The sequence below is a fragment of the Urocampus carinirostris genome, chromosome 13 (genome assembly GCF_059441175.1).
Source record: "Urocampus carinirostris isolate Australia breed hairy pipefish chromosome 13, RoL_Ucar_1.0, whole genome shotgun sequence".
NCBI classification, from domain to species: Eukaryota; Metazoa; Chordata; class Actinopteri; order Syngnathiformes; family Syngnathidae; genus Urocampus; species Urocampus carinirostris.
In genome coordinates, this window is record NC_142361.1 from 24,313,895 (window position 1) to 24,323,294 (window position 9,400).

Genomic DNA, 9,400 nt, shown 5'->3' on the forward strand with positions numbered 1-9,400 from the left:
TCGTTTAAATAAGGGAAATTTGTTAAATAAGGGGAATCCGCCAGTGAGGGTTCGAGGCACTTTTTTTAATGGTGTGCACTCCTAATTGCTGTGTCATTTACTTACTGGCATGAGTTGGCTGAGTGCAAGAAAGCGCTGTGACAGCGACCAGAAAGTCTTATTAAGTGGGCGTCCACTGCCACTGCTGCTGCTTCTGGTCAGGGCAAATGTGTCACGCCAATGTGAATGAATTAGACACACTCACGCCGAGTCACTCTGCAGTCACCTGCTTAAATCGCTTACGTCGGTGATAGCTGCTAATCCCAAAATTTTTTTTTATTGATGGGTGCCATTTACAATTATTTTCATGTTATTCCAGAGAAATCTTAAATTATTTCCATGGCAAAGCTAACAATAACAAGCGGCAAGCTATAGACTGCAGCCAAGTGGCTAACGTGAGTCGCTAGAGAAGAAAACAGTGGAAAAATGCAGGCATTAGTGACCATCACATGCAGTGCTGAGCTGTGGAAGGTAAGTGGCTCTTAAATGCTAAAACCAGCTACCTTTTCAAAACTGTCATTCAGGCTTCCGTAGTATTAAGATGGCGACCAAACAAGTCAGATTTCTCAAATTCTGTAATATGATTAAGAATATATAAATCCAAATTTTTTTAAAAAGATAAGGTATACGAGATAGTACATGTGTTTTTGCTTATTGTTTGAATCATTAGTGTATTATTTTAATCAGTGAGGTATTTTTACACCACTATGGGTCACTATTTAATAAGCACTGGAGCTTTAAAAGTGAAATAAATCAATAGGAATTTTTCAATACAGCTCTAAGGGGCCAGCAAAACTGGCAATGGTTTGAGAGTACCAATATCTTCAAATGAGGCAGGTATTAGTACAGAAACCAATACCTACTATCAGTGCTAAGAAAAGGAAATACATTTATGGTTTTCCGACCACCCAACCCCCAGAACCCCCCCCAAAAAAATGAGAGTTGGGCACTATGGCAAGAATATCTTATCTCATTTTTTTCCATTAGTAGTTGAGGCCTGTGAAAAAAGCATTAGATTGTAAATTATTTAGCATTAACTACTAAAGTGATGCTAGGGGTTAAAGCTAAGTTGGCTAGCAATTCCGTTAGCAAAAACAATTTAAAATAAATCCTGGGTGAAAAGAAGATGCCCAAAAGATAATTAAAAGCTCTTTCTTGTTTTTTTATCTTGATCATAAACTAACAATAAAAACAAATAAGGACGCCATGTATTATACATTAACATTAAAATGTATGTGTTTTTTTCCACATTAATACCTCAAAATGTCAATTTTTACTCTCACGTTAAAGAAACTGAAAAGAACGTTAAGGTATGCAAGCGAAACCTTGAAAATTCCTCCTGTGTACTGTTTTACTCAGTAATTTTTTCATATTACATTGTGGGCACTAGGCCTTATAGTTGTGTGTGCCTTATGTATTTACAAAATGTTATTTTTTTACAAATGCAAATACAAATGTTATAATTCGGCATTTTAAATGCTTTAAAGAGACAGTGTTTATTATTTGAACATTAGATGACTCAGTATTGAGTAGTGCAACTGAAAACAAGGGATAAAAAGCACACAGAAGAATACAAACTACGGAGAACCAAAGGGACCAAAACTCACCCTTTTACTTCTTATGTTTTGCCCACTCTTTTACTAGTTTCTCCGCTCCAGTAGAAGCAATATGGTGCACAATGCTGTAAGCTCCTTCGAAGAGAGGCTCAGGTTATGTCAAATAAATGAAAATGTCTCAAGCTTTTAAAACTGCACATTTATATGATAGTGCTTGTGTTTTCACTTAATAGCAGCTCCTAAAAAAAGCACATGATTTCATTTATGTCACTTACTAAAATAAACAAAGTACCATGCTTTGTTACTCACACTTCAAAAATGTGCGCCATAGGGTTCTGTTTACAAGCTATGCTTGTTCGGGGTTTGCTATAAGCATGGACTTACACTATATATTAATAGATGCAACTGTGTGAGAAAATTGAGCCGGCCAATTCACCTGACATGCAAGTTTTTGGAATGTGGGAGGAAACCGGAGTGCCCAGAGGAAACCCACGCAAGCAAGGGGAGAACATGCAAACTCTGCGCAGGGAGGATGGTAGCCGGATTTGAACCCAAGACCTCTGAACTAACCATTTAGCAAATTATAATAAATTTTTCTTTATTACTTGAATGAATATTGTTTAGTTTTATGAATTAAGTATTAGGTAAATAAGCTAAATAATATTCTAAATAATACACACTGTCCTTTTAAAGGTCCAATGTGTCATATTTGACCACTAGATGACACTGTGTTCAGGGAGGGCCAGTGCTACATGGCAGAACGTGGCGGCATCATGCCGGAAGAACATAGCGCCGATCCAAGAAGAGATTCTTCGGTGAAAAAAAAAATACAATTGACCAATGATTTTTTATAAAATTTGTGCCTGGATGAATTTTTGTTTGTACCACTAGGAGGCACTAAATATTACACACTGTCTCTTGAAGTTTTGCAAATCCCAAATCAATTCCTTTCGATTTCTGTTTACTTAATATGAAAGTGAGTAACCGACCCCGGTAAAGAATTAACTTGATTTGTGTAAACATCATGCAGATTTCCAGACAATAAAGAAAAAAAAAATCGAAGAAGCAAACAAACGTATCCATCTGTGTTGCATGTTGCATAAGGTGCGTGATGCGGCACTGTTTCTCATTAGTCTCCGGCATGTTAAAATGCCAACTGACAGCACTCCTGGGGGATAGCTTTGTGCTGCTCCCTTATTTATGTGCCGTGTAGCAGCACAGGAAGCTCTCATCCTACATGCCGGCCGCATTCCCCATCTTTATACATTAAGCTCAACCTGAGCGCACCCCTCGGGCCATCCGGTGCCTCGCTACTGTATACAAGGGTTTGTTTACTCGCTCGGTCGCCGAAGGTTTGGGATATTACAGGTTTATGGAAATGCAGTTCGAATTGGAAAATGAGGAACTGAATGTAAATGAAAGATAGGAATTTCATTATGTTTTATCTGCGGTGTGAGATGTGGCTCGGATGGTTCGATCTACTTTGATTTGATCGGGTAAGTGGTAAAATGCACCGCAATTATCCGACTGATAGATATGACGTCCCAGTTATCAGCCTTATAGAAAAGAAAAGGGCTGATAATGCATCACTAGATTTTGATTTTTAGCTACACAACTTAGTCTTGTCTCCTTTCTACCTCTCCGAAAAAAAGCATATGGCATTGAGGTCCTTTACCATCAGCATGGCCCAGGATGTTTACAGGTTGTTGATTTATTGGTTATCAGTATCTGTAAAAAAAAAAAACCTGCTAATTACCCACAAAAAATGATTTAAGTAGCACAACTTGGTTGTGTTTCTTCTCTAACTGTATGTGCCCGAGCTACTGGAGGGCTCGACCATAATCAGTCGCATGGCTCAGGATGTACAGGCTGTCATTTATCAGTACCAGTATTACAAACCCCGATAATTAGTCACTGAATTTTAATTTTACGAGCACAAGTTGGTTGTGTCTCCTCTCCAACTCTCCATAATGTGCATGAATTACTGAAGAGCTCAACCATCAGTATGGTCAACTGTAGCAGGATTTTATTGGGTATCAGTACAAAAAATACTTTATATTTAGTTACAGTGGAACCTCGGTTTTCGAACGCCACTCAGTTCGAACAAACCGGAGTCCGACCAAGAATTTTGAGAAATTCTTGCTTCACTGTTCGGTCCAAAAATCGGAGTTTGAACGCTGGTAATGCGTGAGTGCGTACGATAGGATGCGATGCTGAGCGGCGTACGGGTGTAGATCACCCCCACCCCTCATGACCAACTGTTATCGCGTGCAGACGTGTTTCGTTTAGCTTTCGCTTTTAATATAGGTGTACGAAGTGTTTTAGCCCCTAATTATGCCTCCGAAGAAAGTCAGTGCAAGCAGCAGAGTTGCTACAGGTGAAAAAAGAAAAGTAGTGCGTACAACTATTGCATTTAAGAAAGAAATAATAGCAAAATATGATAGGTCTGCGAGTGTCTGATCCTCTCCCCACCGTCCACCTGCGCCTTCTGCTGACCACCACAAAGGTAAGAAATCCTATGCATAATTCTTTTCTTTATCCTTTTTTTATTTTTACACGTTCATATTAGCGTAATCTTTCAGATTCAGATTCAGATTTACTTTATTGTCATTCGTGTACACGTGTATACAGAACGCAATGTCGATACATCTGACCCACACAGTTTCCCTGAGCGTCAGCCGGGATAGATAAGATTAACCAGTAATCGTAAGGCAAATCAAGATTTAGAAGTAAAAATGGATGGTGTCACAATAGACATTGTATCAGAAATTAAGTTTTTAGGGGTCATAATAGACAATAAATTAAGTTGGAAAACACACATCAGACACATACAAACAAAGGTATCTAAAAGCATTTCAATAATTTATAAAACCAAAGTTCTTTTACATTATAATGCATTGTATTTATTATATTGTTCTCTCGTTCTGCCATATTTAACATATGGTGCAGAAGTCTGGGGCAATAATTACAAAAGTTCACTACAGCCCCTTTTTATCCTTCAAAAACGTGCAATAAGAACCATACACAGGGTAGGATATCGGGATCATACCAATATTTTATTCATGCAGTCCAATTTATTGAAATTGGATGATTTGATAAAATTTTTCACTTCACAACTGTTATTTAAGGTCAACAAAAACATAGTGCCAGAAAACATACAAAGATTATTCACTCGGAAAGAGGGAAATTATAACTTGCGGGGCTGTGGTGAATTCAAAATCCCAAAGGTGAGAACCACCAGGAGAAGTATGTGTGTGTCTGTGTGTGGAGTCAGACTTTGGAATAATTTGCAAAATGAAATCAAACAATGTCCAAATATCCATGTGTTCAAATTTAAATACAAAAAAGCATTACTGGCGAAATACAGAGATGAAGAAAGCAGCAGTTTGTCATCTCGCGGTTCGATGCCACTTCCAGTAGTTAAACGGTCCAGTTTATTGTTTAGAGAGCGAACGTTGGAGAGGAAAATGGATGAGAGAAGCGTTTTGAAGGGTTTAGCCTTTAGCCTAGCTGTTGGCCCGACAACCTCGCTTCCTCGTCCGGTCACGCTGCTGTCTTGCCACTCTGCTTCGCTGCTTTGTAGGCCGCTGGGTCTTGTTGACGTAGCAGTCCGTGGCTAATAAACACTCCCGAGTGGTCATAGCACCGAGCGCTTGATGTCTGGATGATCGCATATCCAGCAAAAAAATACTGCGATCGTATATTAAACTGCAGTTCGAGCCGACTTTCGTACTGAGAATTACGATAACGCAAACGTACGATTAGCCTGGGTTAGCTTCATGTTTACGTTAAACATTCAAGGTAAACATTCAGGGTGTTAGAACGGAGCCCAACATTGAGGGTGTTGGGACGTAGCCCCCTTTCCAATGAACCGCTCACCACTTGTTGTGGAGACCCGGGTGCTAAATGACTTGTAAACGACCTGATTTTTTTATATTTACACGTTCATGTTAGCGTAATCTTTCATACTGAAGATTACGCTAACACGAACGTACGATTAGCCTGGGTTGCTTTATGTTTACGTTAAACATTCAAGGTAAACATTCAAGGTGTTGGAACGGATTAAAACGATTTACATTATTTTTAATGGGAAAAATGATTTCGGTGATCGAACAAATCGGTTTTCGAACAGGGTACTGGAACGGATTATGGTCGAGAACCGAGGTTCCACTGTACTTGATTTTTATTTTAGTAGCACAACTTGGTGGTGTCTCTTCTATCTTTTTGTAATGTATCCGTAGGACTAGAGAGTTCAATCATAATATGTCACATGACTTAGGACGTGTACCGGCTGGTAATGTTTTGATTATCGTACCGGTAAAGAAAGACCCAATAATAAGTCACACAATTTAGATTTTAAGACCACAATCTGGTCGCGTCTACTCTTTAGTTCTCTGGAACGTGCACACTGAAGCGCTCACCCATCATCAGTTTCACGGTTCAGGATGTGTGCAGGCTATTCATTTAGAAGTTATTAGTCTTCCTGTAGCTTGGTTATCGGTATCGGTTGAAAAATATACCCAATAATCATGTCTCATTTTACCTCTTTGTAACGTGCGTGAGAGCTTGACCATCAGCATGCCTCAGGGATGTTTACAGTCTGTTACTTTATTGGTTAGCAGAATTTTATAGGTTAGTCACCAAATTTATATTTTAGTAGCACCACACCTTATTTTTGTCTCCTCTCTACCTCTCCAGAATTGCCTGAGGCACCGGGGAGCTCAACCATATTCACTTGCATGGGTCAGGATGTGTGCGAGCTGTTAATTTATCGGTTAATGGTATCGGTGAGAAGGCCCAATAAAAAGTCGCCAAATTTTCATTTTAGTAAATCAAATTGGTCGTGTTTTCTCTCTACCTCTGCGCAATATGCGCAAAGTACTGGATAGCTTGATAATAATAATAATCAGTTGCATAGTTCAGGATATGTACAGGCTCTTACTTTATCGGTATTGGTAAAAAGAAATATATGCTTATTATTCACTTTACATTTACATTTTTTTTTTTTATTTCATTAGCACAACTCCTTTGTGCCTCCTCTCTACCTTTCCATAATGTGCATTAGTCACTAGAGAGCTCAACCATAATCCGTCGCATGGCTCAGGATGTGTACAGGCTGTTAATGTATAGCTTATTTTTCTATGAAAAAAATAACTGTTAATTACGTTTGGATTTTGGTAGCACAGTTTGGTCGTGTCCTCTCTCTACCTCTTCATAATGTGGGTTAGGCACGGAAGAGCATAACCATAATCAGCTGCATGGGTCAGGGTGTGTAAAGGCAGTTTATTTATCATTTTTTGTTCTACCGTAGTGTATTTTATTGGTTATCAGAACCAACGAAAGAAAGAATTGATAAGCAGTCACTAGATTTTGGTGGCAGTAGCAAACTTGGTTAACTTAGCACCTCTACCTTTAAATAATGTGTGTGAGGCATAAACATTATCAGTTATTGGTATTGATCCGCATTTGTTTGGGGAAAAACAGTTATTGCGCAAATTTCAGCTATTAAAATGTTTGACCTCGTGTATTATGAGTCAGGTTTCAGTGGTTGTGATGGTAAATGTTTTACTAATTTAAAGTTGAAAGATTTTTATCTAAGGTTCCCTGAAATTGTTTTATTTTTCTATATCTGCAGCCCATTATCTGGAATCCGATTTCTTCTAAGAAAGCAACGTGAGCACCCAGTTCCTAACCAGTCAAGGTTTAAAATGAGAGTAACGATTTTCAAGTGCTACGCAGTAACAAATAAGCATCGGAGATGGAGCGTCTAGTAAGTTTATGTGGCGTGGCACCCGGGCAGACACTCACCATTTTTCTGACACTCGGCAGTCACGCCTGAACGCAGCACGCTAGACCTCGGCCTCCTCCCCTGCAGATTTGTAAAGAGAGGGGCCGCACTGCTTCGCAAGCCTCATTGATTCTGGAGGGTCTCCATCAATTAATCGTGTTAGGCTTTCAGCGCCGTTTCTTCAAACCTGGCAACGACCAAAATGAAAAAAAGGAGAAAACGCTAGCATTTAAGAGGATGCTCTTTTCATCCCCTTCAAGTATAAAAATTGCATGGATTTATGCTAGCAGCTGCATTTTTGTAACTAAGTGGTGTTGTGGCTCTTGCAACTGGTTATTGCCTATTCAGGTATAAGGAATTAAATGGGCTTTTTCATGTTTTTGGACAAGCTTTTCATTTAATGCTGTTCAAAATTGTCAAGGCTAGTTTTACCAGCTCAAAATTCAGAGATATTCTTGTTGGCGACAGGACATTTTAATAAGGATGCGCAATAATAATTAGGCAGATAACAGTCAAATATTACACCACAGTTATTCAGCCCCCAAAAAACCCTGATGTAGTTACCTGAAGCAACACTATAATATATAATCACCCAATACATCTTGGTAGAAAATTCCAAATATTTTTGCTGCACAATAAAGTATACATGTTTTGAATTTCTATAGAAATAGTCGCATAACTTAATCATTTCTCCTCCACCTTTTCTGTAATACAGACGCTGCCCTACTTACGAACGAGATAGGTTTGGACGATCGTTCGTAAGTTGAATCTGTTCGTAAGTTGCTTCAGTGTTATATTTCGTATGTATAAGGTTTATCTAAGTGCTTTTAAGCCTTGTATAAGTAACCTGTATTGTTTTGTACTGAAAAATAAACATTTCATTAAATAATATGCTCTATAAAATGAATAAAGTGAAGTTTTACTTACTTTTGGAAGATGGGCTTCAAGAGTTAGGCGCCTTCCTCCTCTGTGGTAAAAGTGGCCGAAAAAAAGCGATTTGACCATTTTCTCAACCGCATCAAGCTTTCTTATTCCACTTTAATTTCAAACGTAACAGCTCTCTTCTTGTTGACACTTTACACCAACCATATTGAATGGCTGCACAAGATATTAACCAATCAAAATGTGAAAGTTTGTAGTACGCTGGAGATACAGTAAAAAATGTTTACACATGAACTAAGAAGTAAAAGCCGGATTTCTTCTTCGGGTTGGATGCTGGGTGACCTATCACAGTTTTTACGGTAGTGGCGGAAAGAAGCACTACAGTACTGTCCTGTACTCGGAAAAAGGTGCGCACAATAAAAAAAATCTAACATAACACAATGTCCGGATATTTTTCGACATCCCGAAAAAATGTTCGTATCTACCTAATCTATCATTTTTGTGGAAGCGTCTGTATGCACACTAGACACACAAGACTAGGAACTAAAGATCTCAGCCCAAAAAATTTATAAGCATTTATCTTCCCAATTAGAATACATTTAGATATTTTACAGCAGTGGTTGCACAACTTGGTTGTGTCTTTCTTTTCTCTACTTCTTCGTAATGTGTGCGAGGCACTGGAGAGCTGAGCCATCATCAGTCACCCGACACTACTTGTTAGAAAATTTCAAAGCAATCATGTTCCTCACGGGGAATATATTTGGATTTTTTTGCAGAAGTAGTAGTCTCCTCTCTAACTCTTCATAATATGCCAAGGCACTACAGTTTCAGTTAAAAAAACAAAATGATATAAGTATTCACTTGATGTCAACCTAAATTTTTTACTAGCCAATTTTAAGCATTTATGTTCCTAATGATTATATATTGTGTATTTCTATAGAATATATAGCACTGGGTTGTGTCCCCTCTCTACCCTTCTGTAATATGCGTGAGGCGCTGGAGATCTCGACGAACATTCGAAGCATTTATGTTCCTCATGAGTATACATTTAGATGTTTTTCAGCAGTAGTAGCACAACTTGGTTGTGTCTCCTCTCTACCGCTACGTAATGTGTGCGAGGCACCGGATAGCTCGT

The 9,400-nt window shown here is 38.6% G+C and overlaps 1 long non-coding RNA gene across 1 annotated transcript in view; it reads right to left on the reverse strand.

Annotated features, from left to right (window-relative positions):
* The window catches only part of LOC148354135 (uncharacterized), a 61,499-nt gene extending 53,932 nt beyond the window's left edge, over positions 1-7,567 (reverse strand). The window contains exon 1 of the long non-coding RNA XR_015852477.1: positions 7,404-7,567. This is a non-coding gene — a long non-coding RNA (uncharacterized LOC148354135). The remainder of the gene's footprint in view (positions 1-7,403) is intronic.
* Positions 7,568-9,400: the final 1,833 nt, after the last annotated feature.